This window comes from Cibotium barometz, chromosome 63 (assembly GCF_041138505.1).
Source record: "Cibotium barometz isolate CiBa-2024 chromosome 63, ASM4113850v1, whole genome shotgun sequence".
Classification (NCBI taxonomy): domain Eukaryota; kingdom Viridiplantae; phylum Streptophyta; class Polypodiopsida; order Cyatheales; family Cibotiaceae; genus Cibotium; species Cibotium barometz.
Genome location: NC_141108.1, coordinates 11,061,804 through 11,073,100, shown reverse-complemented (window position 1 = coordinate 11,073,100; position 11,297 = coordinate 11,061,804).

Genomic DNA, 11,297 nt, shown 5'->3' with positions numbered 1-11,297 from the left:
TGGCGGGGGGAATATGACCGCTTATTCCCAAAGCAACCTACTCAGATTCACTAGTTATGCACATAGCATACACTAGACAAATACAGATCTAATGCAAAACAAACACAGCACACAGATCACTAAACACTATTGGGCTGACCGCTTAATAAATAGTGTAAAAACACGATACCTTAATAGATAACTTTAACGATCATAATGTATGAAACAGAACTGAAATACAGAGAGACGGGAATATGAATGTACAAGAGAGAGAACAAAAAAGAACGGTCTTGCTTATATCAATCCAAAACAGAAAGTTATACAATCGTAGCCCGCCTTTGCAAGGCTCACGACTCATCCATTTATAGTGCTTGCTTGCAGTATCCATCAGTATTGTGATGATAAGATGCACCAGCTAAGTGTTTAAGGAAGAACCATTTCCTCAAATAAAAGTGGGCAGGCCCTGACAGTTGACGGTGCCAACATGCAAATGTCTGGCTGCTCTGCTGCATGGCGCTGCCCACAGCTCAAGCTAGCCTACGACTACTAACAGGTTGCTATGCAGGTATTTTAGTGTAGTTCTTATCAAGAATTGGTGTAGATTGAAGATTCTATATAGATTTCAGTGGAGTTTATAGTCCTGATGTATATTGAGGAGATTATAGTGCAGAGTGTAGTTCTCTTAGCAGAATATGTTTTGCAGAGTGGTGCAGTTTATAGTTGTGTAACAGATCTATACAAAGTTGTTGTGTACAGTTACAAGTTCCTTGGTGCAGATTTATAAAGAAATGCAAAGATAGTACAAAAATTAAATCTTGAAGCAACAAAGTGATTCATGATTAAAACTTTCCTAATCTTGATCATTTCTTGCAAGAATTATGTTTCTTTAAGAGATAGTTGTTAAAAATGTAAAAAATCTAGAAATATTACAAAGTTTGACACAAGATATGTACAACTATGGTATTCTTGCTTAATTTGATGCAAGAAAGCAAGATTAGTACATCTTAATGTAAGATTATGACAACAATTGATTATGTGATATGATCTAAGATAGTGGGAACAACTTATTGACCAAGAAAGTCATTAACAACATTACATTAGTGATGATCTAGTGATTAGTAAGTAATCTTGAGGGGACTTGATAAATTCGAAGCAATTTGGACAGTTATTGATCAAGAAAATGATAAATCTTGCTAAGCTTTGAGAAAAAGTTGTAAAAGATTAAAGAGAGTAGAATTTACAAAGCCTTTAGCAACCATTTCAGTATAAGCCCTATTGGGAATTGAACTGTGAAACCAATGTGCTCCATGCACCACAGGGTCACCTAGACACTGTGTGAGCCATCTCAACAAACACACAGTTGAGATAAGGTTTCATAGCAGAGCCTTCTCAAGGCTAGAATCTATGGATGACATAGGCAGATCTTGATCGAAGGTTTGGTGAAACCCTATGGGTATGGCTTACAAGTCATGGTAGAGTTTCTAGGCAAAAATAGTTAAAATAACTCTCATATTGTAATAAGATAAGGGAAAAGGAGGATGTGGATACCATGTGGGTGGTGCTCTCTAGTTTATTTCACATAAGCTATAGGGAGCTTTCATAAGCCGAAAATCAAGGAACCTCTTTGGTTATATCTCTAGTCTCTTTATGGCTGTCTTTCATCCTCTCATCTTCACCTTGTGGCGGCTTGTATTAGCGCACACACATACATTCTATCTTTCTCTCTCTCTCATACACACACACACACACACACACACACACACACACCATAGTTCTCAATGTGTTTCACTCTTGCTACTATGCAAATATTAACTGGGTATCATGGGTATCAGAGCCCGTGAAGTAGAAGATTTGGTGGTGTATTTGAGGTGTTCTTAAAGTGGAGAAAGCTCAAGCGTGTGGAGAAGGAAGAGGCCCAAGACCCATCAAGTAAACGATGTTGTGAACATGTGCCAAACATCGCATGCTATTGATGAACTATAGTCATCCAAACAAGTGCCAGCTATGCTCAGCAACAAGCGCGGCACAAACAATTGCTAGCTGTGCTCAGTAACAAGCGGCACAGCATTGCCGACTCATCCAAACAAGTGTGCCAGCTGTGCTCCAGCCTCTCAACGGGTCGTGTGTGTCAACCGCCTTAGTACCCCATCATCGCCAACACCTCAATAATTTTGAACCCGCATCCCACGTCAACCTTCTTTTGTTGTCCACACCACATGTCATAAAACCTTATCTTAATATTCACTCAAATCCTTATAATCTTTTCTTTGTCTAAAGTGGGTTCACATGCTCTTCTAAATCCGATTCTCGTGCTTTGGTTCTCATGTATTAAATCCATCCTCTTCATCATCAACTTGAAAGCCACAACTATATTGTGCATCATCAAAACAACTCGCCCGCCGACCCTAGCCTCATCATTGATGAGATGTCTCTAATCAAAGAGTCTGCTTCCATCGACAAATTTACTGGGGGCAATGGTTTCCATACTTGGCAAGTCCAAGTCAAATACATGTTGATGCTTAAGGGTTTATGGACTTATGTGATGGGAAAGAAGACAATGGATCAAAGAAATGCAGAGGACGTTGAAGATGATGAGTGCGCGCAATCAATCATCATGCTTCATCTACACAAGAGCCTTATTCATCATTGAAGACCCCAAAAAGTATGTGGAATAAACTTGAAAAGCTCTATGGCACCAAGGGTAAGCATTCAAAATTGCTCTCAAGATCAAATTCTTTCGATTAGCATCGCAGTCTTACTTAAGATTGAAATAAGTATCTTGTTGGTGCTCTCCGCTTGGCCATTGGCTTGTGGATAATAGGGTGTTGATTTATAGTGTGCAATCGTGAATGTATTAGTGAGATGTTTGATTACGTCATTGATGAAATGTTTACCTTAATCACTCACCAACTCAAATGTTAATTACATCATTGATGAAATGTTTACCTTGATCAGTCACCTACTCAAATGGGCATCCAAAGCATGTAATGATATTTTCATAAAGAAATTTAGCCACTACCGTAGCATCTTCTTTTCTTGAACCTCTTGCTTCAACCCATCATTTGGTAACATAGTTAGTGGCAAGTTGCGAAAGGTTTGATCCTCATAGCTAGATTGATCACTATTTGTATAGTACTAACCTTGGCTTCTCATGGTAAGTGGTTGATATTGCAAATGGATGTGAAGTCAACATTTTTGAATGGCCATCTGAACGAGAGGTTTATGTGGCACAACCACCCACATTTGAGATACCCAATTCAAAAAACAAAGTGTGTGACTTTGAAAGACATTGTATAAGTTGAAAAACAGGCCCCTTAAGCATGGTACCAATAGGACACATGCTTTCTTTATATGTACATATCTTTTAAAAGACTATTAGATGTAAATTTGTATATTTTCTCTAAGTAAGAGCGATATATGATTATTGTACATGATTAGTGTCCTATATATGAATGAAATCATTATGATAGGGACCATTAAAAGATGATCCAACAAAAACAAGAGTGAGTTCAAAGTTTCACATGAGAGACCTTGGGATTATGCATTTATCTAAGGGGATTGAGGTTTAGTAAGAGTCAAATGGAATCTTCATTTCTCAACAAAAGTATGCATCAAGTTAGATGAAATCCCTTGCAATTGTTTTATTATAAGCTCTCCTTCTTCCCTCTTTTTGCTTGCTTACATGCTAGTGTTCTTACTTGCTTGATGGATGCTTGTTTGGATAGGCATGATTGTAGGTTTCCCTCTTGCATTAATCTTTTCCTACCTTTTGTGAGAGAGAACCATCACAAAGGACCATCTCTTCTTGTATCCATCTAGGCATTGAGAGCTCTTCCTCTACCCCTTTAGCAAAGGAGCATTTTGGTCTGACAATGGAGTGAGGACGCAATGGGGATGGGCTAGTGCACCCACACAAGAAGTTACAGATTGTGGCTCGAAGGGCAAGAAGCAACTCAAATGGCAAGAAGCGACTCAAAGGCAAGACCCAACGATGCATGCTTCTGCAAAGCTAAGATAATATCTTGACTTAAACATATTTAGTGTTACCTACTAGGGACTAGCCTAGGGATTAGGTCCATTTTTCCATCAATTCCAAGCTATTGGGATTACCCAATATTGCTCGATGTTGATTAGGAAGTCACACACCAAAAAATGTACGGTTTTGGAGCCTTGGATGTGTTTGTTGCTTTTGATCTTTGTTTAAAGTTTATTTTGCATTAAGACATTCTATGGTCATCTATTGGTAGGGTAACTAGTTTTTTGGTGATTTACATGAAAACCACCCATGAGGCTTAGATTTTATTGCTTCAATCCAAGAATTATATTAGTAATTAGTTTAAGAGTAGAATCCATTCTAAAAACACGATCATTGAGCCCCATTAGGTTGAATTAGAGAGCGAAGTTATCAATTTTACTATATGTATTTCATATATTTTTATAATCTGTTCATGCATTGTTGAATTAGTAGAGTAGCATGCAAAATCAATAAAAAATATTTAGTTACATCACAACCCTTAATTAGGATTAGAAACACTAAACAACCAAAATCGATTAAAAATATTTAATTAGCATCACAACCCTTAATTAGAATTGGTAAACCTTACTTAAAATTAGGAACCCTCAAGTCTAAAAAATCATAAAAACCACCAAAAATCATGCCAAAGTAGCTCTTGGGTAGGGGTGAGCCCACAATTCCATGCAAAAAGACGTAAACCTAGACATGTGAATCTACAAATATGAGTTGTTTCATGAGTTTGGATATATGAGTAGTAAGCTGAGAGACCTAAGTCATAAGCTTAGATACATAAACTTGTAAAACAGAACACAGACATGAGTGGAGGAATAGTGGAACACCTAGAAACAGGAGTTGCCACCCCAAACTCTAGATTCACATTGATTCTATAAACAACACCTCAAATTTTATGAAGAAAGAATTTAATTGCCTATTTTTGGGAACAACTCTAATCAAGGAGCAGGGGCGGGACTTGGACCTCAAGGTTCGCTTCCACAAGAAGTAGTCAACCATGTCCCATACTATAATGTTTCAAACATTTTGTGTCGATCCTGAGCTGGGTTTATCCCAACCACACCATGACCAACCTATAGCCCAAAAATTGTAGTTATGGGAAAGAAGACATGTCTCTTTTATCATACCATCATAAACAAATGTTCCACAATACACACAACAACAAGCATATACAATGCAAGAAGCAAGAATCTCACTCTCCATAGGATCCCACTGTAGAAGTTCCTTTACCATGGAACCAAGTTCCAATTTTTCTTGTTTGGACAAGGAATTGCAAAGAGCCAATCTGAGGGACACAAAGGGATTCACAAAAAGTGTCCATAGCCGCAATAAACTTGCCATTAGAAATAACACAACCCAACCCCATAGTGCCACAACCCCAAAGGGCAAAAGATCATGTACCCTCATAGAGGGATCCATAAGGGCATTCATAGAATGTGTCCTCATCCCCATGCAGTGAGCTTGCCATTAAAAACTTTACATCCCAATCACAAAGGGATCCATAAGGGCATTCATAGAATGTGTCCTCACGCAGCTTCCTATTAGAAACTGCATAGCCCAACCCTATAGGGCAAGAGATCATGTACCATCAAACAAAGGGTCTCACGCAACCACCTCCTTACGTTCCATCATCACTTGAATACGTAGAAGACATATTGAGGATGTTTTTCAAAATGGGAAGGGTGTTACAGCCAACATAGCACCTTGAGGCTTAGAGTTACCAAAATTGATGGAACTAGAGATACCATTCAGTACCTAGAGAAGTTCAATCAAATTTGTGAGGCCATGGAGCGGATTAATGATTCTACCAATATTCGCTCATGTGGACTTTGCCTTGAAGGTAAAGTAAGCCAGTGGTTTAGATCATTAAACCCACTTTAAAAGGCTAGCTTGAGGTCTTGAGACACACCCCCTAATGGAGCCAGATGGAGCCCAATTATACAGATCTATAACCTCAAGTAGGAGGGCGATACCATGAGGGACTATTGCTAGAACCAAGTATCTCCACATGAGATGCAATGCCCTCGAAAGATTGTGAATAACTTTTCACACGAGCAACTTGGTTGTAGCTCCTTGGGTTAGTTTGGAGTTATTTCATTACCCACTTTACAGGTGGTCTGGCCACCTGAGTTAATTAACCAAGGTAAATGTTGCGAGTTTCATGGCAGTGATATGATAAGACTACCTTGCTCCTGGACCTGTGTTACACGGCCAAACTCTCAGTTGAGATTCAAGCCCAATCGTGCTGCCAAACTATGTCAAGAGTCCTCGGCTTTGAACCCCAGTTTGATAGCCATTCTGAGTTCCTTAACTCCCATCCCTGCAAGTTCCCTCTTCGTCATGCTTTGAACCCTAGTTGATAGCCATTCTGAGTTCCTTAACTCCCATCCCTGCAAGTTCCCTCTTCGTCATGCTTTTGCCCTCTACCCATTTCGATCTAGGTTCATTCAGAGGTAATTGTAGAAAAATACTACATTCACAAATAATAAGGGTAGTCTGGGCATAAGTAGGCCTCATGTGGGGAACCATTGTGCAAAGAGAATGGAATGATGGCCAACTCCTATTCAATCTATGTATGTGGGGGAATTCTTGTGTAAAGGGGCTTGCTTGCCCCCACGAACCCAACTCCACCATGAAATGTCAACCCAAGAAGTGTGAATTCATGAAATTTTAATTGCATATGGATGTGAAGTTAGTATTTCTGAATAACCATCTTACGTAGGAGGTTTATGTGGCACATCCACCCGAGTTCGAGATACCAGAAAACAAAGTGTGCATATTGTGAAAGCATTTTACAATCTAAAACATGCCCTTTGGGCATGAGACCAATGGATAGATGCTTTCTTTGTAAGTTTTGGTCTTTCTAAATGTATATCAGATACAAATTTGTATATTTTCACTAAGCAAGGTAGGTACATGATCATTTTCCTAAATGTGGACAATCTTGTTGTCCTATATGGCTTTCCAAATGCCCATCAGATACAAATTTGTGTATTTTCTCTGAGCAAGGTGTTGCTACTACCATTATCTTATATCAAGGATTCAAGGTAGATACACCAAAAGGTCATACATTCAAGATATGAAGCAATGGTGTCCAAATCTACAACTTGGATAGGCGCCTGTAATTATTCGATGGAATACTTATGGTGATTCCCGCTTCAAGAACGTGTGGTAGTAAGTTAGGATGAAGTCCCAAGTGATATACTTCATGGATATATTATGAGAGTAGTCATTGTAATAGCATTAGGCCTCTTATGAGCCTAAAGTGCCCGACTAGCCATAGTTTAAGTGAGTGTGAAAACTTATGGCCATGTATATACGTGAAAATATCTCATAATACAAGAACTCTCCCATTGTGCAATAGATTCTTGCTCTTGCTAATCTCTCTCTAATGCATGCTAGTGAGTGTGTGTGAGTGAAGTCAGGTGAGGTGAGGTGAGATGAGGGATGAGTGCACGTAGTGCAACGCGGCGGTGTGACAACGCTCACGGGAGGTGCGATGGAATTGCTTCTCAAGGAGTTGTAGAGCTTGGAGACCTCACGATAGTTGGAAAGATCCTCACGAGATAGTTACGAGCTCTCAGCCATTGGAAAGATCCTCACGACAGTTGCGGTTCACCAAGTAATCTCTTGTTGGATGTGTTTCAAGAAGGGGGGTTAGGGTGAGCCATAACATTTTTGGTGCCGTTACCGATCATTCCTTACCTTTTTTATCATTTTCCTATAATCTACGCATTACCCATTGCCCATTTTCTTGATTAATGGTTTCCCATGAAAAAGATGTGTTTTTCATGGTGATTCGGTGTAGAATAGCTCTCTTTTTTGTTTGATAAAGAATGTTTTTTTTGCTTAAATCATTGTTCTTGTTGTTGTTAATTTGGTTCTTAATGTTCCTAGGGCTTGCACATGGAGTGTATTAGGCTTTGTTTGCTTCCATTACATCAGAAAATGCAATAGAATGCAATTTTTAGTGACTTTTAGCTCTCTTTAGAGTTAAATATAGAGCTGGAATCATTATTTTTTGTTTGATTTGTGTGTTTTTTGTTTGATTTGTATGCATTAGAGTGTTAGCAAGCATTAGGAATGGCTTAATCATTTAAAAAATTTCTCAAAACCATTAATAAACCCTTGAAATCGACTAGTCTTCCTTAATTGATTGGTTTATGTCATTAAGGGTGATTAATCCAATTCACAAGGCAAAAATTTTAGAAAATGTATTTTTTGGGGTCAAAATTTATCATGTAAGAGGTCGAAATTAGTGTTTTTGAGTGTTTTGAGAGCATGCATCAAAACACCTAATTATATCAACTGAAGGAATCTCTCTCTCTTTTGCTTAATTTTACTGCTTAATTTTGCATAAAGAGAAGAGACTAGAATAAAGAGTTCAATTAATCTCTAATTATAAATTAATTTACACATTAGTAATTTCATGCTCTATTCAATGATGTGCTCAATGGTGTGAATTAATTAGTGATTAGTGGGTTAATTAGATCCTTGATTAGTTCAAAAAGAGGAAAAAGATTAGTGAAAGGATTAATCTTTGGTTAATTCTTAAGCACATTTTTTCATAACTCATTAAATGAAAAGATGCTGATGAGTTGTCAAATTATCTATTTTGGGGATCATTTATGAAGGGTGTAAGGGGGTGTCATAAAAGTGGACTTTTTTATTTCCACTTGCCTTTTTGGGAAAATGCCCATATCTCCCTAGTTTAAAATTCAAAAAATATTTCCTTCACTAGACTCCAAAAAAAAATCCCACTAGACTCAAAAAAAAAATCGTTTCACAGGTTAAGGGTTCACAACGTGAGACCTTAATGTTTCATGGTGTAAAACAATCCACGCGACAAAAAATAAATAAATCCGTGAAACACGTGTTTCACGTTGTGAACCGCGACCTGCTTTTTCACCGATTAGTGTTTCAAGCCCAAAAAATAATTAAAATTGAATTTTTCCGTAAAGTTCGTTTCACGTCATGAAACACCTACTGTTTCACGTCGTGAAATGGGTTTATCGGCCCAAAAAAAAAGTGTCTGGAAATCAGTCCTGTTTGGAAGCTCATATCTCCTAAACTGTGATTCCGATGAACGAGCTCTAGTGCTCATCAGAAAGCCAACATCGAGCTCTTCGATTTTGGTCTCGAGTGTCCAAGGGCAAAATCCATCATTTTGCCTTTTGACCAACCTAAAAATTTGACCCAAAAATTGAAAAAAAATGGCCCTTAATGCATTAAAAATCACATGTCTAAAAATGATTGCAAACCATATTCAGGCTATTTTTTGAGTGCCTAAATGACAAAATCACAAAAAAATCAGAGAGACAAAGTTGTAGTACTTCAAAAATACTACAACTCTCTCATACAAAAAATTTTCAAAATTCCTTTTAGAACACATTCAAAAATAGGCTACGAAACATGGAAAATCTTTCTGGAAAAAAATTCCATCTTGAGACACTGATGGAAAATAGGTTTTGAGACCTCCTCTTCCATCTGGGATGCTACTGGCATGCACTTTTTTCGAAAAAAATATCTCAAGTCGTTCACGTCGTGCGTATAGCGCCTAAGCTAATTAGGAAAAATGGATACTCTTTTGACCCAGTAAGGGTACACTAAGCCTCCTAAGGTTATAACGGGCTATAAGAAAATCTAAAAAGCAAAAAAAACACACACACAGAGGTGTGCTTTCTCATTAAGGAGCGATTGATAACGTCAAGATATGGCAACAATGGAGGAATTACGTGGACTCACACCCATACTAAACCCAATGGCTAGTATCTTCGAGCCATTGAGATCCATGTCCTAAATGCATCTCCCAATACCATTTGCCATGCCAACAACAAGCATGTCATCGGGTTTTACATCCCCTTTCACATCAATCCCTTGCCTAGCACTACCATAAGACCTAGACCTTTAAAAGTGCTAGGTACCAACCCTTTGCAACCCCTAAATGCTCAAACCTTGGATATACTTAATAATCTAGGAAGGGGGTCACCCAAGAACTGAGTGAGTCTCTACCCACATTAGCACTCACACAAGGCCTCAATGACTCATACAAAAACACGACCGTACATATTTCCAAAATCTATGGCAAATACTATGGAACGACTGATCCTGTTCAATTCATACAAATGTTTGAACAACGATGCGAAGCTTTTGGAAATCCAAACTACCCCACCAAGGTACATGTGTTGAACCTATGCTTAGTGGAAAAGGCCAGTTTTGCAATGGTTCATCACATTGATGCCGATGATCAAGACGAACTTCGGGACCTTGAAAACAGCCTTTATCCATGACTATTCAAGACAAGGTGATCAGTGGAGTGCAACAAAAGAACTCTATTCAATTGAGCGTAAACAAAACAAAACCATTAGAGATTTTATCCTTCGGATAAAAATCTTGGACTCACGATGTGAGCCATGGGAGAAACTAAATGATGCTTAATTGAAGAGATGTTTCATGATGGGCATAAGGCAAAATAGCTTACACAACTTGATCATTGTATCCAATCTGGAAACATTTGATCAATGTTATAAAGAAGCAATACGTTTAGATGACAACATGATGAAGGATGATCATGATACGAGATGTTCCTCGTCTAAACCAAGTGAAGCAATGGCTAAAGAAAAATTGATCTTGGAATTGACATTCCCTAAATTCTATACAGCCTTGCTTAAAAGCCTTGAACCAGAATCTTCAAGAGAGGATGAACCCCCTCAAAACCAACCAACCATCCTTAATGCCTCTCCAAGTGATGGGCAAAATGCCTTGTGTTTATTCTAATCACTAAGTCCATCCCAATCCCCATTATGCGTACAAGGCGCCTATTTTTTATACTCGATATATTGCAAAACCTTTGGTCACAACACACCCCAATGTCCCAATTCATCTACAATTAACTCAAAAACTCCATCTCCCATGTCCCAAGCAAAAACAATTCAAAGGGTAGAAACTACTTAGGAAGTAGTAAAGCACACTTCAATGTTTCTATTGTCGTGGACCGCACAAGGTGGTAGAATGCACAGTTTGGAATACTTCCATGCCCACTGCCACTAACACCTTGCAACCCATATGTGAACGATGTGGCATCGATCACATATTCCAAGATTGCCCAAGACGAGTTGCTTACCTACAACCTATCTCACAAAATACAACTCTTAACATCTTGAGTGTGCAAAATGGAAAATTGTCCACGGCACCCTTGAATGTGCTTATATGCTTACAAGCTAAGGCACGAGAAACACTAAAAAAGAATGCAAAAGAAAACACTTGGAAACGGGTAGAGGAGTATGTTTTA